At 44.0% G+C, this 26,423-nt stretch overlaps 1 protein-coding gene across 5 annotated transcripts in view; it reads right to left on the bottom strand.

The window, feature by feature from the left end:
* LOC141100145 (uncharacterized) overlaps positions 1–24,567 on the bottom strand; it is an 82,406-nt gene extending 57,839 nt beyond the window's left edge. Inside the window, exon 1 of one of the 5 annotated variants that reach the window (XM_073588409.1) lies at positions 24,438–24,567. The gene's annotated coding sequence lies outside the window, so the exon portion shown is untranslated. Of the gene's footprint in view, positions 1–24,352 lie in introns of all 5 variants that reach the window. The other 4 variants (XM_073588410.1, XM_073588407.1, XM_073588408.1 and 1 more) reach the window with 4 other exon arrangements.
* Between the last annotated feature and the right edge of the window lie 1,856 nt (positions 24,568–26,423).

The raw sequence follows: 26,423 nt of genomic DNA, 5'->3' as shown, positions 1-26,423 counted from the left end.
GGGTGAGCAGTGGGAAACTGGCTCCAGGGCGTGCTTCTCCCCCTGGGGCTACACAGAGCAGAGGATCTCCTGCCTCTCTTCCTGGCTGCTCCAACTCACCAGGTACCCTGCGGTCGTCCCCTGCCCCACAGCACTCAATTACCCCAGCAGCTGGCTCAGGAGGGGCTATGGAGCAGAGCTTGCTTGCCCTCCCCTGCCATGGAGGGGAGAACACAGCTACTACCTTGCAACACTATGGGGAAGACCAAGGCTCAGAAATGTCAGCTTTAAGGCTTCAAATAAATGCTATGCCAACCAAAATGGATATGGAGGGATACATTGCCCGCCTGGAGGCTGTGTGTAAAACTGAAATTCTCTCCTTGAAGGAGGATTTGTCATCACTAACTAACTCCGTGCGGGCCCTTGAATCGTCCACCCAGGATTTATACTCTCAGCAAAGCTCACAACAACAGCTTATAGATCAGCAGGCTCAACAGATCCATCTCTTGTTTGACATGATTGAAGATGCTGAAAACCGCAACAGGCGAAATAATGTGCGCATTCGTGGTTTGCCGGAGTCAGTCGGGCCTCAGGATTTGACCTCTACACTGCAGAGGATGTTTAACTCCTTGTTGGAACGTCCCCTTGAAACACGCATTGAGATGGACAGAGCACACCGTGCACTGGGGCCTAGAAACCCGGACCCAGAGAGGCCAAGGGACATTATTTGCAGGGTACACTTCTTCCAGGTCAAGGAGAATATTATGAGAAAAGCAAGAGACAAAGGTACCCTGGATTTTAAAGGAACTCCCATACAACTTCTAGCGGATCTTTCCCGATCAACACTTGCAAAAAGGAGAGCCCTGAGACCCCTGCTGGAGGTTCTACGTAACAACAATATTGCTTATTCCTGGGGCTATCCTTTTCAACTACAAGTCAGGAAAGGTCCCAACCTGATCATCTTGAGGTCTCCGGCTGACCTGCCAGATTTTCTTTCGGCTCTGGATCTCCCTGGGATAAAATTGCTGGACTGGCCGTATACTACACCTCCACCCCAGAGAATGGTCCGTCGTGGAGGTCCATTCCCACCTGATCAACACCGTACTCAGCGACCAAGATCCCAGAAGTCGCCGAGATCCTCATCGGCGGAGACCTGAACTCTCGGGACTACTGGGTTATACATGTAGTTTGAAGGAGGAATGAGGGCTGTTATGGCCTACTCTGATGCCTAACCAATATTGCCCTTTGTCCGTGTTTTTTTTTTTTTTCTCTCTCCCCCTCCTCTCCTTTCCTAGCCCCCCTCCCCCCCTTCTCCCCTGGGCATCACTAATTCTAATAATGTTGGGATTCTCTGCCTCCCCTCCCAGCATGCTCCAATGCTGGGTTGGGACGCCTGAACCCCCATGGGTATCTATGCTTCTCCTAAAAGCCTCACGAGTTGTGAGCCAGGAGACGGGAGTTTATCTCTCCTGCTGCATTTCTCACCTTGTTGCTGTGATTAATTTTATTGAACTTGAGCTGTTAGATGTTATATATGTTACTTTCATTTTGGTCGGGTGACTGTCCATCTGTGGTTTCCTTTTCTTCTACCCCTTTTCGGTATTAACTAGTTAGGTGGTGTAGCAGCCGTCCTTCAGGCGACATAGTTTTCAGTCACCTCCCACATTAGGGTGTGTTCCTAGAACACTAGTTTTGAGTATTTTCTCAGTTTAATTGCCTTCTGAGCTAGGACTCAGGAGGCTAAGTAAAGACAGGTCTTGATACTAGTCTTTATTATTCTGGTTTCTTTTTCCGTTCTACCACTTTCTCTGCTTTCTTTCCTTTAATCTCAGTTTCTTTCTTCTCCTCCCCATCTCCCTACTCTTCTCTCGGGTGCCCAGAAGATAGGGCTTCTAAGATGGCGAACCTCAACCTATGCTCGCTAAATGTTAGAGGATTTAATGTACCAGAGAAGAGATCCAAGATCCTCTATAACATGCATAAAAAAAGAATCCATATTCTACTGCTTCAGGAGACTCATTTTAAAATGGACCACACCCCCACATTTAAGCATAGGTATTATAATTCCTGGTTTCATAGTACCAATTCAGTTGCAAAATCCAAGGGAGTTAGCATCGCTCTACATAAATCTCTCCCAGCCCAGGTCTTAGCAGTTAAGTCCGACCCAGAGGGGCGATTTATTTTTATCAAACTTAAGATCTGTACCAAATTATTTACCATTGCCAATTTCTATCTCCCCAACCAGGACCCGGCCAGGACTTGCCAAAAGTACCTGAACACCCTCTCTGACTTCGCTGAAGGCTCCTTGATTCTTGGAGGAGATTTCAATCTTATCCTTGATCGAGCTGTTGACTCCTCCTCGGGTAGGTCCTCTGTTCCTGCAGTTAAACTGCGGGGTCTTAGGAGTAAATTACTGGACTTGAGGCTTATTGACATCTGGCGTACCCTACACCCTAAAACACGGGACTACACTTTCTATTCTCCTGTCCATGATATGTACAGTAGAATAGACCTTTTTTTCATTAGCCACCACCTACTCTCACATGACCCGGCCTGTACTATAGACCCTATGGTGTGGTCCGATCATGCTTCAGTGTCACTTTCTTTCCTCTTGACAGACTTGCGCCCTGGGGAGTGGGTTTGGTCATTGAACCCACACTTATTAAAAGATCAGATATGTCAGTCAGCCATCAGGAAGACCATCACGGACTTCTTCGAATTTCACGCCAATGACCCAACGCCCTTACCGCTCCAATGGGAGGCCTTGAAGGGGATGATCCGGGGGACTTTTATTCAACAGGGAACCAGACTCAAGAGGGATAGAGCTTGCAAAATAGATAGATTACTGACTTCCATCCAACACCTAGAACAGGCCCATAAACGGACCCATGACCCTCAGATTTTAACAGACTTGCTCAAGGCTAGACTAGATCTGGGGTCCCTCTTGGATGCAGCGTCTGCCCGTCACCGAGACAGAGGTAGGAGATTTATGTACGAATTCTCTAACAAGCCAGGCAGAGCTCTGGCTAGGTTTCTTAATCCTCGCCTACCCTCTACATTTATCCCCACCATTAAATCACCATCTGGCCATTCAGCATATAAACCTCATGAAATTGCAGATGCATTCCGAGACTATTATGATGGGTTGTACAACCTAGGTGGCCCAGTGGCGGACATGTCCCCAACAAATTTCCAAACGAAAGTGGACGAGTATGTTGATGGTACCCCTCTCCCCCCACTGAATCATGTGGACTCTCTCATGCTAGATGACCCTTTTAGCGAGCAGGAGGTCACTGAGGTTATTAGGGGTCTAGCCAATGGTAGGAGTCCTGGTCCGGATGGCTTCCTGGCCAATTTCTATAAGCAATTCGCCTTGGAACTGACGCCCTTCCTGACCAGGACCTTTAACGCTATATCCTCAGCTTGCCCCTTTGCCGCGCAAACTCTTGCGGCTACCATAACGGTGATTCCCAAGCCTGGGAAGGACCCATCGCTATGCTCCAACTACCGCCCTATCTCTCTTATAGGGGTAGATGTCAAGATCTTCGCCAAACTAATAGCTAACCGGTTGTCCCCGCTGTTGCCTGCCTCAATCCATACTGACCAAACAGGGTTTGTCCGGGGTAGAGAGGCGCGCGATAACACTATTAAAACTCTACTTTTGACCTCCCACATGTACAGACAAGGTACTCCAGCCTGCCTTCTATCGATCGATGCCGAGAAGGCATTCGATCGTCTTAACTGGACCTTCCTACACTCATCCCTCAGACAGCTGGGAATCGGTCAAACTATGTTGGAGAGAATCTCTGCCCTGTATCATAAGCCCTCGGCACGAGTTCGAGCCAATAATACTCTATCTTCTCCCCTGCAAATATCTAATGGCACTAGACAGGGGTGCCCTCTTTCACCCCTTCTATATGTGATAGCCATGGAGCATTTAGCTATATCCCTTGGAAACTCCCCCGATATAAAGGGCTTTGATATAGGTCAGAAATCTTATAAACTTGCCTTATACGCTGATGACCTCCTTCTATATCTAACAAACCCGGAAATCGCCTTTCCAGTTCTCATCCAAGAATTTCAACGCTTTGGCATGGTTTCTAACTTCAAAGTAAACTACTCAAAGACAGAGGCCCTTAATAATACTCTTCCTACCACACAAGTCAATAGACTAAAATCCGCCTTCCCATTTAGGTGGGAGACCCAATCTATCAAGTATCTTGGGATATTTGTTTCGGCCAATCCGGATGAGTTGTTTAAGGCTAATTACTCCCCACTGCTTACTAGAACTCTTGCAGATCTTAATAGATATAACCGGGGCCGACTTTCCTGGTTTGGCCGGATCAATGCCCTCAAGATGGACATACTCCCGAGGTTCCTTTATTTATTCCAAACAGTCCCGGTAAAAGTTGCCAAACAGTATTTTAGACAGCTCCAGAGGGCGTGTAGCAGATTTGTCTGGGGGACGGGGAGACCGCGGATTCGTTACGCCACACTGGTGAGACCCAAATCCAGGGGAGGCGCTGGTTTACCTGACTTCGAAAAATATTACCAGAGTGTCCTCCTTACGAGGGTCTTAGATTGGAGATTTAACGATCTCAATAAACAATGGGTGGGCGTTGAGTCCCATCTCTCCCCGTTCCCTTTGGCACAGCTCCTATGGGACCCCTTCAACAGAGACCGGCGGTCTCGGGGTTTCAACCTCTGACTCAGGCGCTCATGCTTTTCTGGGACAGACATCTGGAGACATTAAACTTATCCCACAGACCGGGGAGTATGAGCTCACTTTTTAATAATTTAGACTTTCCCCCTGCGTTGAAGAGATCTACCTTCTTATGCTGGGACTCCGCAGACGGAGCTACACTGGGACAGGTGGCTAGGAAATTATCTGGAACGGCGTCTTTTGGGGCTTTGCAGGAGTCATGCCCGGAGAGGAGATTATCCTGGCTGGAATATACTCAATTGACCACATTTCTAAAAAAGAAATTCCCGGGAAACGCTCTATTATCCAAACCTACACACTTTGAGACCCTAATTTCATTAAAAGCCATGCCGCAGCATGCCATCGCATTGATCTACAACCTCTTGTGTACAGCCCAGTATAAAGGTGCCCCAACGTATTTGGAGGCCTGGCAAAGAGAGCTCCAGATTACGTTGTAGGAACAAGATCATCTCAAAATCTTTACACTCTCTCATAAAATGTCCATTTCTTGTAGTGCACAGGAGAAAAATTTTAAAATTCTTACACGCTGGTACAGATGCCCTGACGTACTGCATAAGATCTTCCCCACAGTACCAGATACCTGCTGGAGATGCGGAGTCGAAATTGGTACTATGAAACATATATGGTGGGATTGCTCCTTGATAAGGTCATTCTGGGATTCAATTTTTGAAGTGTACTTTCAACTGTCAGGTATTCGAGTAATCCCCACTCCTCAAATAGCCTTACTGTCCCTAATACCTGGATCTCTCTCTGTGACCAAAAGAGGTATCTTGCGTTTTTTTCTCATCGCTGCTCGTATGATTATTCCAAGACATTGGAAGACAACTACCACCCCCTCTATGAGGGAATTTTTGGAGGAGATAAATAGATTGGAGCGTATGGAATCCCTGATGGCAGATGACAGTGACAAATGGGATGCACATGCTAGCACGTGGACTTCCTGGCTCATTTTCCGAGAGACTCCGGAATATTCGTCTTGGCACAGATAAGGGGCTATACTGTGGTCGTTTATCCCCCAGGTGCCTTTAACTGATATTTGTAATCTTTATGAAGATTCGGATATTTGTGCGTATGAGCTCTCTGGACGCCCGACTTACTCCTATCTATCTATCTATTCCCCCCCATACCCTCTTCTCTTTCCTATACATATCTCTTTCTTCCCTCTTCTCTCTTTCTGATCTTCACTCAGTCTTTATAGTTAAAATAGTTTCCATAATACTATTTTGAGAAGTCTTACCATGACACGGTATAATCTGAATTGATTTGCTTTCTCTGTTTTTTCTGTTTTCTTTTCTTATTTTACCATTCCTATCTTGGTAAAAGTATTCACAATACAGTGCTATTTGCCTGATCCACATGTTTGAATTAACTTTAACCGATGTACATTTACATTTTATATGTGATATGAGCGATACTTTGTTCACTTTGCCTTAAACTTAATAAAATTATTTACTGAAAAAAAAAAAAAAACTGGGAGAATGGTCCTGTCACCCCCCCTTTCCTGGTATGCATGGTCCCCCTCACCACCCTTTCCTGGCATGCATGGTCCCCCTCACCCCCCTTTCCTGGTATGCATGGTCCCGTCACCCCCCTTTCCTGGTATGCATGATCCCCCTCACCCCCCTTTCCTGGTATGCATGGTCCCCCCTCACCCCCCTTTCCTGGTATGCATGGTCCCCCTCACCACCCTTTCCTGGTATGCATGGTCCCCCTCACCCCCCTTTCCTGGTATGCATGGTCCCGTCACCCCCCTTTCCTGGTATGCATGGTCCCCCTCACCCCCCTTTCTTGGTATGCATGGTCCCCCCTCACCCCCCTTTCCTGGTATGCATGGTCCCACTCACCCCCGTATCCTGGTATGCATGGTCCCGTCACCCCCCCCTTTCCTGGTATGCATGGTCCCCCTCACCCCCCTTTCCTGGTATGCATGGTCACCCTCACCCCCCTTTCCTGGTATGCATGGTCTCTGTTAAAATAAAAAATAGTTATATACTCACCTTCCGATGGCCCGCGATCTCCACTCCACGCGCCCGGCCTCACGGTCCCAGTAAGGGTATGTGCACACGCTGCGGATCCGCTTCAGATTTGTCCTCTGCGGATCCGCACCAGTTCTGTAGACAGTGAACAGTACAATGTAAGTCTATGTGATTTACAATCTGCTGTGCACATGCTGCGGTTTTTCAACTGCGGAAAAGCTGCAGTTTTGAATCCGAAGAATTGACATGTCAATTCTTTCTGCGGATTCCGCAGCGGTTTGCCACCTACTCCATTGTCCAGGTGTCAAACTGCAGGGGAAAACCGCTGGCCAATCCGCAGGTCATTTTAGCTGCGGTTTTACCTGCGGATCCGCAGATACAAATCCACGTGTGAATCCGCAGCGTGTGCACATAGCCTAATGCTTTGCCCGAAACACCGCTGATGACGTCGCGCTCTCGCGAGAGTGACGTCATCTCCGGTCTAAGGCGCAAGGCATTACTGGGACCGCGAGGCTGAGCGCGTGGAAAGAAGATCGCGGGACGTCGGAAGGTGACTATAACCTTTTTTTACTTTAATTCTATTTTTTACAGATGCGCTGCGCCCGACTGAGCGCTGCGCCTCACTGCGCAGCGGGATTTCGGTTACAGACAGACAGACACCATAAGACTATTATATACATAGATATGGCCTTCTGGTGTCTGTAAGGCCGTGTTCACACAGTGTAAATACTGTGGTTTTTGTTTTCTGCAGATGTCTGCACCAAACTACACAATAACAATCTTCTCTGGTTATTGCATTTTTCATGCCTTTCCACTTATTTGATACGTTCCTGGTGCATATGTGAAGCCGCGTTTTTAAGTGTTTATTATACTACAAAGAAGCTTTGATTCTGCACTTAAAAACTGCAGTTTTTACATGCATCTTTTTAGGCTCCACAGAGAAGCCTATAGAGAAAAAAAGCACCAAAATCACAACATTCAGCAGTGTCAATAGATGCACAGCGAGCGCCGTTCTCATGAAATCACATCCACTTTGCTTGGACAGTTCAATGAAGCAGAATTTCTGTGCAAAAAAAAAAAAACAGCTGAAAATATGCAGCATTTCTGTTACATGTGAACACGGCATAAATATTCAAATAACGTGAATGTGATTTCATGAAAACTCCGCCCTTGGTGCCTGTAAAGATCCCGTTGTACTCCATGGTTTTGGTTCTTTTTTTCTCTATAAGCTTCTATGTGGAGCCTGAAAAAAAACGGATGTAAAAAAAAAAAAAAAAACTCTGGTGCTTTTTTAAGAGGAGAATTAAAGCTTTTCTGTAGTATTAAAACAGCATTAAAAAGGAGATTCAAATCTGCACTAAAAAGCGTCAAATAAGAAGAAAAAAGCATAAAAGAAAAGCAGCAAACGCAATAATCAAAGAAGATTGCTATTGTGTAGTGTGGTGAGGATACCTGCACAAAAAAAGCAGTAAAGAAAATGCAGCATTTACACTACGTGAGAACACGGCCTAGATTTCTATGACATTTTTTATGGGTTTAATAGACTAAAAAACTAATTGCACCATTTTTTTTTTACACCATTTATCGATCATGGTAAATAATTTGATTGCTGTGTTGTGTGGGTTGTTATGATTACAGGGATACCAAATATGTTTGTTATTTCTGACATTTATTTTTTTAAATGCACTAAAATACATTATTGTAATTGTTTTTTAGTAATTTTATAAGAAGAAAAAACCCTCTCCTTTATTCTCCCTCTAGAATACAGGGACATAGCAATACACTGCTGTGTACAGCTGTATCTCTATGTACAAGTGTACAAAATTCTCCCACTGACATCACTGGCACATTTGGCTCAAATTGTTGTCTGCAATTATAAAGGTTGTGGGTTCAAGCCCAATGGAGACTCACAAAAAAAAAAGAGAAAAAAAAAAATCTGACTTTTTCTTCACCTCTAAAATACAGGGATATAGAAATACACCTCTATATACAGATGTATCTCTATGCACCTGTATAATCTGATTTAAACACATCTCAAGATTACCAAATTATCCTAGGTTTATCATTTTGGGCTGTGGCTCATAGCCAGGGCTGCTGCCTACACACACGGAGGTTGCGAGTTTGCTTCTCAGAAAGAAGAGAGTTGTCTTTTTAATTTATGTATATGTGAGCAGAGATGCGTATGAGGCCATTGAAGAGAGGGAAAGGAAATTGGGAGAAAAGCCCTGATGTGCTGGGACAGGCCTGAGCCCTCAATTTGGGATAATCCAGCTGAATCCGAGATGGTTGGGAGCTATGTTGTCGTATAGCAGTCACTAGTCTCATGCTGTTTTAACGCAATAGTGATAGAACTAACTTGGACCTTAAAAAAGCCCTCCATGAACTTTTTTCTTATACCCAAAATCTGTGTATATGTGTATGATGTTTGAGTGTATTAATATAGTCACTTATGGCTGCTCTCTTCTGCATCCAGCGCAGTTCTGCTCCTCATTCTCAAAAGTTACAACCCATGGTAAATTCCTGCTTATGGGTCAGGTGACTTATTTCCCACAGGTGTTTTTTAAAAAAAAAAAAAAGTATGCAAATTGCCTCTTCGGAGAGATGAACTTTAGTGCCACCAACTGGAAGTAGCAATCCTAAAAGTTAATATTGACCCTTGACATTTGGCTTAGGATAAAAACCAAACAAGAATGGCAAGGCTCGTTAAAGGGTCGATATGGACTTTTAGGATTGTTACTTGAAATTGGTGGCATTAGAGTTGTAGTCCTCTTCTTCTCTGGAGAGGCAATATGCATATTTCATTTTCCAGAGGAGCACTGCATGGCTTATAATTCTCCTTAAATTAGCATGTCACTCTCCAAAAAGAGAACCGTTACCCTTTAGATCTAAGGAAAAAAAAAAAAAAACTTTGGATGCTGCAGAGTGAAAATGGCAAATATGCCAATACATTGTGCCCAGCTTTACTACTGTAGACATGTGCTCTGTAAATTAAAACACCACTGCGCCTTTATTTTTTCATTGCAACAGTGGATTGATGCCACTAATTTAAGTTCCCAGGCCCTAGTAATATACTTACCAGCTGCCGTCTTCATCTTTCATTGATGCTGGTCTGGTTGGTCTTTTGCCGATTGTGACCTACCAGATTGCTCCAGTGTTTGCTGGTCGAGGGGGAGATCACAACTCCGTGTAAGTCTATGAGAGCCAAAACGATGCCTAGAACTAGGTCCTCATAGACTTACATTGCCAGCTTCTCATCATTACCTTTGACTTCCGGTCAGTCAAAATGGCGGCGTGGAACCTGAGCAACATCGGGAGCAGCTGAAGACAGCGGCTGGTGAGTATAAGACTAGAGTCAGGGAACGTAGATCAGTAGTAGCATTCAAGTGCTAAAATTTTTAAAAAAAAATGCCAGAGTGGTACTTTAAATTAGTCTTTTCTACTACACTGACACACTTGTGGGTGCGAACGGCTAAACACTTTGCGGCTCAGCAGGGAGGGGAGCAATTGAATTTGGGAGCAAAGATTTCATTGGTGGGGTGGGGGGTAATAGTGCTTTCCCCAGTAATGTGGAACCCCCCTATTTTTTAACAGATGATGGTTCTGAGTGGAGACTTGTTCATTACAGGACAAGTTGAAGCTTTAATTGATGACATTTCGAGGGACATAAACATATTTGATTGATTTTAAGTCTTGAAACATTTATCTTTTGCTCTATACAGAAGCACGTCAGGGTTTCCATCTAATTCCTCCTGAGATTCTGACAAAACCACTAACTATAATGATATGGATGGACGCCATCTGTACTCTATTTCAATGGTGTTCCATCTTTTGTTTACATGCACATTTTTTTGTGACCACATCTTTGTGTGCTAAAAAAGATGGACAACGTCGAAATAGAGGACAGAGTCTACATCTGCACTATTAGGCCTGTTTCACACATCAGTTTTTCACCATCAGTCAAAATCCGCCGTTTTGCCAAAAAAACGGATCCGCCATTTTGGTTGGCGGATCCGTTTTTTTCCCCATTGAGTTGCATTACCGGCGGATCTTGATGGCCATCCGTTGGATCCGTTTTTTTGCGGATCCGCCAAAATTTTGGCGTCTGCCAACATGCCTGGACGGACAATGAAACGTTTTTTCGGCCGTCTGGATCCACATTTTACATTGCGCAGCCCAGAGGATTTGCCTCAGCCGCAAATTTAACCCTAAACCCTGTTCTGGCGGCTGAAAAAAATTCTCTCTCTCTCTTTCTCTCTCCTCCCCAGGCAGCGGTTCCTTTAAAATTCTTCCTTCGACAGATCCGTTAAAACAACGGTCCGGTGCCAAACGTTGTGGTCAGTAAAGGAACGGATCTGTTGTCCGCCATTTTAGCGGATTTTAACTGAGGAAAAAAACTGATGTATGAAACAGGCCTTATAGTACATGGTTCATTCAGGGAGATTGTCTGAATCACATTTTTGAGGATCTAGACAGAAACCCCCATATAAGTCCTCAGTGTAGGCAGCAGGATAAATGGGGACCGAGCCTTAGACTGATCTTTGGGAGGCAGAATGAACAAACAAACAGCACAGCAAGAATTGTTTTAATTTTTTGGTCGCTATCTGGGCGGTATGATAAGTCAGCTGTATTCTTTTGGTCAGTACAATAACAGTGATGCCAGATTTACATCTTTTAAAGGGTATTACTACTTTTACTCACTAAAAACATTTTATTTCTGGAAACAAAAAGTTTTTGTCTCCATATTCTTACAGCTATAACTTTTATTTTTGGGGGGCAAACAGCTATATGAGAGCTTGTTTTTGTTTTTAAGAAGGAGTTGAAGTTTATATAGATACCATTTTTGGAGAACATAACAATCTTTTACTGATTTTATGCAAATTGCCTCTTCAGAGAGGAAGAGGACTTGAACTCTATAGCGCCACCTGTTGGTAGTAGAGATCCTACAAGTCACAATCAACACTTTAACGAGTCTTGTAATATGTCCAGCTTTTCTGGACATAGAACAAAAAACAGAAAATTCAGGAATTGTTTTTCCTTTTTTTTTTTACACTTTGCTGTGCGGTAAAAGTGATCACAGCTTTGTTCTTTGGTTCTGCATGATCACAGTCATAATAAATTTATATTAGTTTTTATGTGTCACTACTCTTGCATGTTAAAAGAAAATATTTCATGAAAAAAAATATTTTTGCATTGTCCTATTCTAAGAGCTGTAAATTTGTGGGCAGGTTTTTTTGCAGGACAAAATGTAACTTTCACTACTGAATTTGTAAAAAACACTTGTTATATTAGTTGTGCACGACAGGTTTACCGCGACAGAGAGGGGCCAGAAGACTGCAGCATCTGATTTCTGCTACTGCTGTGCTGATTAGAAGCACTTCACCTTCATATTAGACGGTGTAAATTTCTTTTAGCAGTGTCCACCCCTTCATGGTAATGGCCACATTCAGCAGGATAATGCGCCACCATACTGCAAAAACTAGTAAGAAGTGGTGTACAGGGGTCCAGTTATGCCTGTGTTGCTGCTTCAGTCTTTGGTGACATCAAGACTACAGTGCACATCACCGCTGCAGCCAAACACCAAGCTCAGCGGCTCTGCTAATACTGACGGCTCAGAGATTGGCTGCAGAGGCAATGTGCAATATAGTAGGGAAGTTACCGCTGCAGCCGGTAAGAGACTGAAGCAAAGGCTGAACCCTCGGAGAGTGAGGAACATCTGTTTGATATTTTAGAAGTATAAGGGCATATAGGAGCAGAGTTTCTGCACCTATTATTTAAATTAGTTACTTGCGGGCTTATCTTGCGTTTTTATCACATTTTTTGATGCTGCAGTATTTGGCTCTTGTTGGGGTGTCATGCTTTTAATAAAGGCTTTAACCCCTGGAGCTTTTTTCGGTTTTGCGTTTTCGTTCCCCTCCTTCCCAGAGCCATAACGCTTTCATTTTTCCGTCAATATGGCCATGTGAGGGCTTGTTTTTTTGCGAGACGAGCTGTACTTTTGAAAGACACCATTGGTTTCACCATGTCGTGTACTAGAAAATGGGAAAAAAATTCCAAGTGTGGTGAAATTACAAAAAAAGTGCAATCCCACACTTGTTTGGCTTAAATTTTACTATGTTCACTAAATGCTAAAACTGACCTGCCATTATGATTCTCCAGGTCATTACGAGTTCATGGACACCAAACATGTCTAGGTTCTCTTTTATCTAAGTGGTGAAAAAAGCCCCCAAACTTTGTTTAAAAAAAAAAAAATTGCACCATTTTCCGAGACCCGTAGCGTCTCCATTTTTTGTGATCTCCGGTTGGGTGAGGGCTTATTCTTTGCGAGCTGAGCTGACGTTTTTATTGATACCATTTTTGTGCAGATACGATCTTTTGATCACCCGTTATTGCATTTTAATGGCGACCAAAAAAATTTAATTCTGGCATTTTTACTTTTTTCAGGTCAATCCTTTTTTTAATTGAAAGATCGGACAATTCTGAATGTGGCGATACTAAATATGTGTATGTTTGATTTTATTTTTATTGTTTTATATTGAATGAGGTGAAAGGGGGGTGATTTGAACTTTTATTTTTTTTTTATTTTTAAAAACTTTTTTTTTTCCACATTTGGCATGCTTCAATAGTCTCCATGGGAGACTAGAAGCTGTAATAGCCCGATCGGCTCTGCTACATACAGGCGATGATCATAGAGACCTATGTAGCAGATTTACTCACTTGCAGAGTGCCGACCAATGGGTGGCGCTCACAGCAAGCTGGCACTGACAACCATAGAGGTCTCCAGGAGACCTTCAGTTGTCATGCAAACACATTGATGACCCACGATCACGTGATGGAGGTCACCGGTGTGCGATTGCCGGAAGCGCCTGTTAAATGCCGCTGTCAGAGTTTGACAGCGTCATTTAACGGGTTAATAGCCGCAGGAGGATCACGATTCCACCCGCGGCTATTGCGGCCACATGTCAGCTGTTCAAAACAGCTGACATGGGGCGTGGCCTGAGCTGGCGATGGTGTAACACGCACGGCTCAGGATCTCCTAAAGCGACAAATAAAGCAAAAGAAAATCGCTCTCTTCGATAACCCACGGAAGGATTGTTTTCTCGTTACTGAGAGGTTTTCTCACTTCTCTACTACTTTATGGATTCATATATCACATGAGATTATTTTCCTTCTGGGAATAGTGTTGTTATGCAAGGGATGCCTCCAATGGGATCCATACACAAACTTTCCCCACTAAGGAATTAGAGATCGGCTCTTCCTGAAGGACAATTTTGTTCTTATTGTTTTTGTGTCTCTTTTGTTTTTGGTTTCAAATAGGTATATAGTTTGAGGTTTTTGGACAACTAAGTTTACAAAGGTAGGTGAATTCTGGTTTTTGCATTTCCTCTACCCCACTTCATACGAACCCAGCCATTCTTGTAACATGAAAATAAAATTCGCATCATACAATGTCAGGGGGCTAAATAGCCCTTGGAAGAGATTTTCCATTGGTAGGGAGATTAACGGGATGCATCCTGAGGTTGTATGCCTTCAAGAAACCAAGTTCAAAAAAGACAACCACCCTTCTATAAATCTCAAAAATTTCCCATTTGTATTTGAATCTTGCGGCCCACGAAAGAAAGCTGGGGTTTTAACCCTGATTAGTAACTCAATTTCCTTTGAATTGCTTTCTGAAGTAAAAGACGAAAAAGGACATTATCATATTCTCCTGTGCAAATTGAACGGCCAAACCTTCACAATAGTTAATAATTATGTTCCCACCATCAGACAAATTAGCTTCCTGAATAAGCTAATGAAAAAATTAGACACCTTACGATCAGGAACCCTACTTTTGCTAGGGGACTTTAATATGGTGCCAGATGGTGTACTAGACTCCACCTCTCCCAGCAGACAAAAAAAGCAATCCTTGAACAGCTGGATTTATAATCACGAGCTATTCGACTCATTCCGCTGTTTGAACACCACATCTAGAGAATTTACTCATTTTTCTGATGGCCATCAGTCGGCATCTAGAATAGATCTGATACTCACAGATGTCTTCTCCTTGCCAAGGTTCTCCTCCAGCTCCATAATTAATAAATCTATTTCAGATCATTCCCCGGTAACTGCAGAACTGATAATAGGGTCCCCAATTCATCCCCAATTCATGTGGAAATTCAACTCCTCTCTGCTTCATAACCCCACCATCAAATCTGAAATCAGCTCAGCCTTACAAAATTATTTTAGTGAAAACGAATCAAACCTCCTCAATCCGTTTACCTATTGGAATGCTCACAAGGCGGTGTTGAGGGGAGTCTTGATTCAAATTTCCTCCAGACAAAAAAAAAAATTAATAGGGATAAAATCCTTACCCTACAACAGTCTATTAAATATAAAGAAGAGGAACTATATCGATCCTCTGTTTCATCTAACAAACAAGCTGTATTATCAGAACTTACTGATCTCAGGTTGCAGTTAAGAAAAATCATATTACATTTTTACGACTCAGCTATTAGATCAGCAAAATGCAAACATTACTTATCTATAAATCGCCCTTCAAAATACATGTCAAACAGAATTAAGAATATACGGAAACGGAATAGAATTGACAGTATAACTTCCTCTAATGGTACATCCCTGGTCCACCCTAAAGATACTGTAGGAGCTTTTGCCGATTATTACAAAAATCTGTACAATATCAACCAAGACAACCACAATATGCAGCCATCTACCTCAGAGATTGGATCATTTCTTTCCAGCATGAACCTTCCAAAGCTTAACCCTGAAGACTTATCATTTTTGTCTTCTCCCTTCAATGAACAAGAAGTCCTAGATACCATAAACAAACTTAAAACATTCAAATCACCCAGCCCAGACGGGTTTAGTAATGATTATTTCAAGTCTTTTAGTAATATATTAACCCCCCACCTTGTCAAAGTATTTAACTCAGCTTTCCAAACAGGTCAATTTCCTAAAGAGATGCTGGAAGCGACAATTATCGCAATCCCAAAACCAAATTCTGACACTAGCCAAATTTTTAATTATAGACCTATATCCCCTCAATACAGACGTAAAAATTTATGCAAAGATCCTGGCCAATAGACTAAATCAATTCCTCCCGAGTTTAATTTCCAATGATCAGATAGGCTTCATCAAAGGAAGACAATCCATAGATGGTGCGAGAAGACTCATTAACATAATTAAGATTTCCTTGAACAAACTCAGGGCCATTGTTATCTCTCTTGATGCTGAGAAAGCGTTCCACCGCCTTAATTGGTCTTATCTCGAAGCAACTCTCAAAAAATTTTGGAATGGCTTCTCAGATCACGAGAGGTATTATGGCTTTGTACTCCGGCCCTGGTGCGAGGGTTTATTCCAACAATCATCTTTCCTCTACGTTTATTATAGCTAATGGGACCAGACAGGGTTGCCCATTGTCACCATTGCTTTTTGTATTAGCTATTGAACCTCTGGCCTAACTAATCAGGAACAGCACAAAGATCTCGGGAATCATAACTTTGCACAGAGATTTTAAAATAGCGTTGTATGCAGACGATATTATTCTTACCCTCACAGATCCAAGCAACTCTATCTCTGCCTTACAAACATTAATCCAGACTTTTGCTAAAATCTCTTATTTTAAAATAAACAACTCAAAATCCAAAATACTTGGCTTTAACCTAGGATCAGACCAAGAGGAAATTGAGGGCCTCTCACCTTGGGGGTGGGCCACTGATGGGCTGACATATCTAGGCCTAAAATTCGTCAAAAACATAAACTCTAATAAAAATAAACTTAGAGCTGCTTACTAAAAAGCTTTTTAATGAATTCCGTACATCTAGAGATGATGGGCTTTCTTGGTGGGGAAGAATCATGATGGTCAAGTCGTATATATTTTCCCAAAAATCCTATACCTACTTCGTTCACTGCCTTTAAAAATACCCACTTCCTCTCTCACAAACCTTCAAGCCTCATTAAACTCCTTTATCCAATAACAAAAGACCCAGAATAGCAAAAAATATTCTATACAACAATAAATCTTATGGTGGAGCTGGTTCCCCAAATACTACGGCCTATTGCATTGCAAATTTAGTCAAACAAAACTCATACTGGTGGCCTCATGATACGACACCAGCTTGGCATGAACTAGAACTGTTCTTTAATAATTATGAACCTCTTCACCTACTAATTCTGAACCAACTCCTTCATAAAAAATTAATTACAAATTCTCATTTAATTTTTCAAGCTATTTCTGAAGCTTGGAAAAAATTTTCTGCTCCAAAAAGAGGCTCTAACAAAGAAGTCACAATAAAAAATCTGGCTCTATCAGTTATCTTTCAAGCGTCTAATCAGACCATTGACCCCATTTGGTCTGAACTTGGACTTAAAAAAATTAAAGATTTATACAATGGCGTTACTTGTACACCTTACAATAAACTCAAGGAAAGATTTCAATCTACTACCCCTGCTTTCTTACAATATGTTATCCGCAAAGACATAATCCATGAGTTCCTTACTATCTACCCGAGAATCTCTGAACCAGCAGTTAACCTTATTTGTAATATAGATTATAATATTTTTTGGAGTTTTGAATACACGTACAAATGGTGTAACAATAGCTTTGAAGCGGTAAAGACTCAAAATATTGACAAATGGCAAACCGAATTGCACACGACAATTGACCCTTCTGACCTTGAACAGGCATGTACCCTCTCGTATGCCTCTTCCATTTCCTTATCACTACAAGAGACCCACTTCAAGCTTTTAACAAGATGGTATTATACCCCCCTTAGATTTCATAGAATCAACCCTGACAATTCTCCGCTCTGTTGGAGGGGTTGTGGCAGGCCAGGAAATATCTTGCATATATTTTGGCAATGTCCCAAAATTGTTCCCTTTTTGTTCGACTTATTTTGTCTCCTCGTCTGGCCCTTCTTTCTCTGGACGCAGACAAAATTGATACTTCTAACAGGCTATTGATTATGTACATTTTATTAGTCTCCAAACATAGTATTGCCTTTCTTTGGAAAAACCCCAAACCCCCACAAATTAATGAAATTATAGACAAACTTAGCCTTCATCATTCTTTTGAATTGAAATTTGCGAATGTGCATGATCAATTTGCTAAATATTCTAGGAAATGGTCTAGATGGCTGGAGTTGTTCTCTTAAGTCTTCACCCAGAGTGCACCTGCCTAAGGCCCCTTGTGTTTGGGTCTTTGGAACATATATATTAATATATTATATGCTTAAATACCTACCTTTGTAATAATTCACTGCATAATATGCTTCTGCATTAACTTGTTTCATTTTATGTCTTCGTTATATTTGGACGTTATTGTCCTTCCTTTTTCCTTCTTTCCCTTTACATTTTTCCCTCCCCCTGCTTTTCCCCCCCCCCATCTTTCTTCCCCCATCCTCCCCATTTATTGAAACTCAAATAATACATTTGGAAAACAAAACAGCTGACATGTCCCGGGAAAGATGTGGGCTCACCGCCGGAGTCCACTTCAAAGGGTAGAAGTCCGACATCGGTGTACTATTATGCCCAACTTCGAAGAATAGAGGCTATGAGACGTCTACAAAAATCCCATCCACTTTGCTGGAACTGTAAAATGCTGCGTATTTGATGCAACAAAAATTACGCAGAATGAAAAACGCATCAAATGCTCATTGTGGGAACACTGTCTAAGGGTATGTACACACTGTCTTTTTCCTGCAGTCAAACATCCACTTTCAGGCAAGAAGACGAGTTTGGAGACTAATTTTCTCACAAATGTTGTAAGCCTGTAGCGTCCTTTCCTTTTCTTTTTTTCGGGAAGGGGGGGGGGACTTTTTGAGCTTTTGTTTTTACAAATTTTTAATACAAATAAAAAAGCTGAAAAAAGAAGGCATTTAAAAAGTTATAGAGAAAAAAATAAAATGTGTAAAAAACAAATACATTTAGCAAAAGTGGAAACTGAGAGACTCATTGCTAAGGAAAGTAAAACAAACCTCAAACTATTCTTTAATTATATAAACAGTAGAAAGAATAAAATTGATGGTGTTGGCCCTTTAAAGAACAATGAGGGTGAAATCATAGAGAGCGATGTGGGAAAAGCAAATGTTTTAAATACTTTTTTCTCAACAGTGTTCACACAGGAAAAGGATTTGCCAGGGGAAATGCAGAGTGATAATGTAAACTCCCCATTAAGTATTACCCGCCTAACCCAGGAAGAAGTGCAGAACCGCCTTAGTAAGATTAAAATTGACAAATCACCAAGCCCTGATGGCATTCACCCTCGGGTATTAAGGGAGTTAAGTAATGTGATAGACAGGCCTCTATTCCTTATATTTAAAGACTCTATAGAAACAGGGTCTGTTCCTTTTGATTGGCGGCAAGCAAATGTGGTACCAATATTCAAAAAGGGGTGTAAAAGGGAACCTGGAACCTATAGGCCGGTAAGCTTAACATCTGTTGTGGGTAAAATTTTTGAAGGGTTTCTAAGGGATACCATTATGGAATATCTCAATGTTAATAAATGTTTAACTCCATATCAACATGGATTTATGAAGGATCGCTCCTGTCAAACTAACCTGATCAGCTTCTATGAGGATGTAAGCTCTCAAATGGACCAAGGAGAATCATTGGATGTCATTTATCTCGCCTTCTCTAAAGCATTTGACACTGTCCCACATAAAAGATTGGTAAGTAAGATGAGAAAGCTTGGGCTAGGGGAAAATGTGTGTAGATGGATACGTAGCTGGCTTAGTGATAGAAAACAAAGAGTGGTTATTAATGGTGCATACTCAGATTGGGCCAGGGTTACTAGTGGGGTACCACAGGGTTCTGTATTGGGCCCCCTACTATTTAATATATTTATTAATGATCTAGTGGATGGCTTACACAGTAAAATATCAGTATTTGCAGATGATACAAAACTATGTAAGGTAGTTAACACAAAGGAGGACAGTTTGCAACTACAGACAGATTTGAGTAAATTGGAGAATTGGGCTGAAAAATGGCAAATGAGGTTTAACACAGATAAGTGTAAGGTTATGCACATGGGAAGGAGAAACAGATGCTACAATTACTTACTAAATGGGAAACTGCTGGGGAAATCAGACATGGAAAAAGACTTAGGCATCTTAGTCAATAAGAAGCTAAATTCGAGTGCCCAGTGTCAGGCAGCTGCCACCAAAGCAAATAGGGTCATGGGATGCATTAGAAGAGGTCTGGGGACACAAGATGAAAACATAATTCTCCCTCTGTACAAATCACTCGACAGACCACACTTGGAGTATTGTGTGCAATTTTGGATGCCGGTGCTCAAGAAAGACATTACTGAACTTGAAAGGGTTCAAAGGCGGGCTACTAAAATGATAAATGGAGTTGGTTCACTACAATACCCAGAAAGGTTATCAAAATTAGGTCTATTTACTCTAGAAAAGAGAAGACTTAGGGGAGACTTAATATATATGTACAAGTATATCAGAGGGCAATACAGAGATCTCTCCAATGAACTGTTTGTACCAAGGACTGTGACAAGAACAAAGGGGCATTCTCTTCGTTTGGAGGAAAGACAATTTCTGCACCAGCATAGAAGAGGGTTCTTCACGGTAAGAGCAGTGAGGCTCTGGAATTCTCTTCCTGAGGAAGTGGTGATGGCCAACTCACTGAATGAATTTAAGAAAGGAATGGATGCTTTTCTTGTGAGTAACAGTATAGACGGTTAGGAATAACAGAATATTATAGGTAGATGGTTGACGCAGCTTAGGGGAAGGAAGTTTTTTCCCTATGGAGAAAATTGACTTCTACTCTGTGGGTTTTTTGCCTTCCCCAAGATCAACAATGCAGAACAGCTGCACTAAAAATAGGCTGAACTAGATGGACATAAGGTCTTCCTTCAGCCTTCAAAACTATGTTACTATGTTATTGTGGCAGAAACGCTAAAAAAAGGGGATGTAGATGCCGGGGCGTCTTCCAGGGGTCTCCTTAGCCTTCCTATTGACTTGTTCTGTAAAGTATAGCGATCATTTCCTAGAGGAAACTCATTGATGATAGTGGGGTCCTGCTTCTAGAAGTATGATTAGTGATGACGGCAGTGGAGCCCCCCTGTGTACATTAGTGGGGTATCATGGCTGATGACAGCAGAGGTATCCAGTATAGTGGGGGCAGACAGATGAGGCATCTTGTATAGTGTTAGCTCTTTATATAGGGCAGAGGTGTTATATATGGGTGATGATAGTGGGGTCCTGCTCTCAGGGGTATCATGGCTGATGACAGCAGAGGTATCTAGTATAGTGGGGGCAGTGGAGCCCCCCTGTGTACATTAGTGGGGGCAGACAGAGGAGGCATCTTGTATAGAGTGTTAGCTCTTTATATAGGGCAGAGGAGGTTTTACATATGAGTGGTGATAGTGGGGTCCTGCTCTCAGGGGGTATCATGGCCGATGACAGCAGAGGTATCTAGTATAGTGGGGGCGGTGGAGCCCCCCTGTGTACATTAGTGGGGGCAGACAGAGGAGGCATCTTGTATAGAGTGTTAGCTCTTTATATAGGGCAGAGGTGTTATACATGGGTGATGATAGTGGGGTCCTGCTCTCAGAGGTATCATGGCCGATGACAGCAGTGGTATCTAGTATAGTGGGGGTAGTGGAGCCCCCCTGTGTACATTAGTGGGGGCAGACAGAGGAGGCATCTTGTATAGAGTGTTAGCTCTTTATATAGTACAGAGGAGGTGTCATATATGAGTGGTGATAGTGGGGTCCTGCTCTCAGGGGTATCATGGCTGATGACAGCAGAGGTATCTAGTATAGTGGGGGCAGTGGAGCCCCCCTGTGTACATTAGTGGGGGCAGACAGAGGAGGCATCTTGTATAGAGTGTTAGCTCTTTATATAGGGCAGAGGAGGTTTTACATATGAGTGGTGATAGTGGGGTCCTGCTCTCAGGGGGTATCATGGCCGATGACAGCAGAGGTATCTAGTATAGTGGGGGCGGTGGAGCCCCCCTGTGTACATTAGTGGGGGCAGACAGAGGAGGCATCTTGTATAGAGTGTTAGCTCTTTATATAGGGCAGAGGTGTTATACATGGGTGATGATAGTGGGGTCCTGCTCTCAGAGGTATCATGGCCGATGACAGCAGTGGTATCTAGTATAGTGGGGGTAGTGGAGCCCCCCTGTGTACATTAGTGGGGGCAGACAGAGGAGGCATCTTGTATAGAGTGTTAGCTCTTTATATAGTACAGAGGAGGTGTCATATATGAGTGGTGATAGTGGGGTCCTGCTCTCAGGGGTATCATGGCTGATGACAGCAGAGGTATCTAGTATAGTGGGGGCGGTGGAGCCCCCCTGTGTACATTAGTGGGGGCAGACAGAGGAGGCATCTTGTATAGAGTGTTAGCTCTTTATATAGGGCAGAGGTGTTATACATGGGTGATGATAGTGGAGTCCTGCTCTCAGAGGTATCATGGCCGATGACAGCAGTGGTATCTAGTATAGTGGGGGTAGTGGAGCCCCCCTGTGTACATTAGTGGGGGCAGACAGAGGAGGCATCTTGTATAGAGTGTTAGCTCTTTATATAGGGCAGAGGTGTTATATATGAGTGATGATAGTGGGGTCCTGCTCTCAGGGGTATCATGGCTGATGACAGCAGAGGTATCTAGTATAGTGGGGGCAGTTGAGCCCCCCTGTGTACATTAGCGGGGGCAGACAGAGGAGGCATCTTGTATAGAGTGTTAGCTCTTTATATAGGGCAGAGGTGTTATATATGGGTGATGATAGTGGGGTCCTGCTCTCAGGGGTATCATGGCTGATGACAGCAGAGGTATCTAGTATAGTGGGGGCAATGGAGCCCCCCTGTGTTCATTAGTGGGGGCAGACAGAGGAGGCATCTTGTATAGAGTGTTAGCTCTTTATATAGGGCAGAGGTGTTATATATGGGTGATGATAGTGGGGTCCTGCTTTCAGGGGTATCATGGCTGATGACAGCAGAGGTATCTAGTATAGTGGGGGCAGTGGAGCCCCCCTGTGTACATTAGTGGGGCCAGACAGAGGAGGCATCTTGTATAGAGTGATAGCTCTTTATATAGTACAGAGGAGGTGTCATATATAAGTGGTGATAGTGGGGTCCTGCTCTCAGGGGTATCATGGCTGATGACAGCAGTGGTATCTAGTATAGTGGGGGCAGTTGAGCCCCCCTGTGTACATTAGCGGGGGCAGACAGAGGAGGCATCTTGTATAGAGTGTTAGCTCTTTATATAGGGCAGAGGTGTTATATATGGGTGATGATAGTGGGGTCCTGCTCTCAGGGGTATTATGGCTGATGACAGCAGTGGTATCTAGTATAGTGGGGGCAGTGGAGCCCCCCTGTGTACATTAGTGGGGGCAGACAGAGGAGGCATCTTGTATAGAGTGTTAGCTCTTTATATAGGACAGAGGTGTTATATATGGGTGATGATAGTGGGGTCCTGCTCTCAGGGGTATCATGGCTGATGACAGCAGTGGTATCTAGTATAGTGGGGGCAGTGGAGCCCCCCCTGTGTACATTAGTGGGGGCAGACAGAGGAGGCATCTTGTATAGAGTGTTAGCTCTTTATATAGGGCAGAGGTGTTATATATGGGTGATGATAGTGGGGTCCTGCTCTCAGGGGTATTATGGCTGATGACAGCAGTGGTATCTAGTATAGTGGGGGCAGTGGAGCCCCCCTGTGTACATTAGTGGGGGCAGACAGAGGAGGCATCTTGTATAGAGTGTTAGCTCTTTATATAGGGCAGAGGTGTTATATATGGGTGATGATAGTGGGGTCCTGCTCTCAGGGGTATCATGGCTGATGACAGCAGTGGTATCTAGTATAGTGGAGCCGGTGGAGCCCCCCTGTGTACATTAGTGGGGGCAGACAGAGGAGGCATCTTGTATAGAGTGATAGCTCTTTACATAGTACAGAGGAGGTGTCATATATGAGTGGTGATAGTGGGGTCCTGCTCTCAGGGGTATCATGGCTGATGACAGCAGTGGTATCTAGTATAGTGGGGGCAGTTGAGCCCCCCTGTGTACATTAGCGGGGGCAGACAGAGGAGGCATCTTGTATAGAGTGTTAGCTCTTTATATAGTACAGAGGTGTCATATATGAGTGGTGATAGTGGGGTCCTGCTCTCAGGGGTATTATGGCTGATGACAGCAGTGGTATCTAGTATAGTGGGGGCAGTGGAGCCCCCCTGTGTACATTAGTGGGGGCAGACAGAGGAGGCATCTTGTATAGAGTGATAGCTCTTTATATAGTACAGAGGTGTCATATATGAGTGGTGATAGTGGGGTCCTGCTCTCAGGGGTATTATGGCTGATGACAGCAGTGGTATCTAGTATAGTGGGGGCAGTGGAGCCCCCCTGTGTACATTAGTGGGGGCAGACAGAGGAGGCATCTTGTATAGAGTGTTAGCTCTTTATATAGTACAGAGGAGGTGTCATATATGAATGGTGATAGTGGGGTCCTGCTCTCCGGGGTATCATGGCCGATGACAGCAGAGGTATACTGTACACTGGAGTCTCTCTATGTGACAGATGCCATCTACCATAAAGCAGAAGCTATGAGCAGAAGGAGGTGTCGGACATCCATGGCGACTCCCGGACACTGCACAAGGCGGGAGGAGACGGGATGTCATGGCGGACGTCTCTCTCCCAGCAGAAGCACACAAGTCACAATACACACTGAGCACTCACTGAGCCGCCGCCGGAAGTAAACCGTCCGTCTTTTCTGTGCTTCCCCCGAATCGCAGTGCGCCGCTCTACAACCCACGTAACTTACTATTTGCTTAATAGCTTCCTCTGGCGAGCACCGAGAGTCCCAAAAAGCACTAAAGTTGTTGCCATGACCACTGCACTGCTAAGGTGATCGCCGCCATTGTTTTGTAGTCCTATAGTATGTGCGGCGGCCATTTTGGAGGCGTCGGGGGTCTTTTTCTTAAAGACGGAGCAGGAATGAGCATCAGGACCCCTACGCCTTTATTTGGCTAAATAGTACTCAAGTACAATATATAATGAACAGTAGATCCCCATGAGGTGCCCAAAATATTCTCAGGGAGTTTGGGAAAACTAATGTCCTTGTGTGGTGTAAAGCCTCCTTGTTCTGTGGCTTCCTCTAGAAGCTTATCCCTACTGATAGGTGACCGACGTGATAGAGCCTTGTGCCCCATTACCTCTGTGATCTCTATAGATTTGAAGAGCCACAACGCCTGAACACCACCCTGAAATAAGCAGCGTCCGTTACATTCCCTTCCCAGCAGGCAATCCGCAGAAGGGGCGCCCACGCTGCCGCACTACACAGCACACACTAACAGCGTCGGACTGGAGCACCTTGGGCCCACCAGAGAAAATCATTCTTGGGGCCCACTATGTAGCTACATAGAAATAAATACAAGGCCACCAATTGTGCAGTAAAATGCGCTAATATCCGGGTATAATATAAGGTAGCACAAATCTTAATTATGTAACGGGTTGGGGTAGCCCCCTCATAGAATATAATGTAACCTAGCCTCCCTCATAGAATACAGTATAGTGCAGCCCCCCTCATAGGGTATAATGCAGCACCCCACAAAATAGGATGCATCCCCCCATAGAATATAATGTATCACCCTCATAAGGTATAATGCAGCCCCCCCTCATATAATATAATGCAGCCCCCTAAGAGTATAATGCAGCCCCCTAAGAGTATAATGCAGCCCCCCCACAGAATGTAATGTAGACCCCTCAAAGTATAACTCAGCCCCCCTCCACTTCCATCATTGTTCTCATCACCACCTCCATCATTGCTCTTTCCACCACCTCCATCATTGCTTTCTCCCCCACCACCCCATCATTGCCCATTCCACCATCATTTTCCTTTACACTACCTCCATCACTGCTTTCTACCCTACCACCCCATCATTGCCCATTCCACCACCTCCATCATTGCCTCCTCCCCCACAACCACCATTGTCCTTTCCACCACTATCATCATTGTCCCCACCACCACCCACATCATTGCCCATTCAACACCTCCATCATTGCCTCCCCCCATCATTGTCCTTTCCACCACAATCATCATTGCCTTCTCCCTCACCCCATTATTGCCCATTCCACCACCTCCATCATTGCCTTCTCCCCCACCACTGCTATCTCCATCACCCACATCATTGCCAGTCTCCAATACACACACCGCACCACATACATGCACACAGACAGACACACACAGCACCACTCTCCTCACCACACGTTTCCCGCAGCACATCCTGGCAGCATCTTTGTCGCCAGCAGCTTTCTCTCTGAAACAGCCGTGCTGAATGATGACGTCATCCGGCCGTGGTGTGTCAGACAGGAAGCGTCAGGCAGGAAGCACGACGGCATCGAATCCCTGAAGCTCTGCTGACAAACTGCAGGGATCGCTCCCTGCCCACCGATTGCCCTCAGGGTTAGCCACCCTGCAGGGGCCCAGCTCAGAGGCCCCAATGCAGCCGCACCAGCTTTACATGCGGGCACTGTTAGCCTCATCCTGCGGCTAACACTGCCTACTATTAAAGTGAAATGAATACTCACTCCTCTCCAAGCCCATGGGGCATGGGAAAGCATGAATATTCATTTCTCTTTAGCAGCAGGGACAGGCTCCTGTCTCTAGCTGCTGCTCCGCTGGCACCGGGTGGGCCCTCTGACTCAGGGGCCCCATAGCTGCTGGGTATGCCGCTATTAGCGACACACCACTTGCTGGGGGACCCTGGTGCAGTAGGGGCCCTAGGCAGCTGCTGGCCAGTATGCCATC

This window comes from Dendrobates tinctorius, unplaced genomic scaffold (assembly GCF_039654945.1).
Source record: "Dendrobates tinctorius isolate UK_male_01 unplaced genomic scaffold, ASM3965494v1 ptg000103l, whole genome shotgun sequence".
Classification (NCBI taxonomy): Eukaryota; Metazoa; Chordata; class Amphibia; order Anura; family Dendrobatidae; genus Dendrobates; species Dendrobates tinctorius.
The sequence above is the reverse complement of the archived record's forward strand: the minus strand, read 5'-3'. Positions and strand labels throughout refer to the sequence as shown.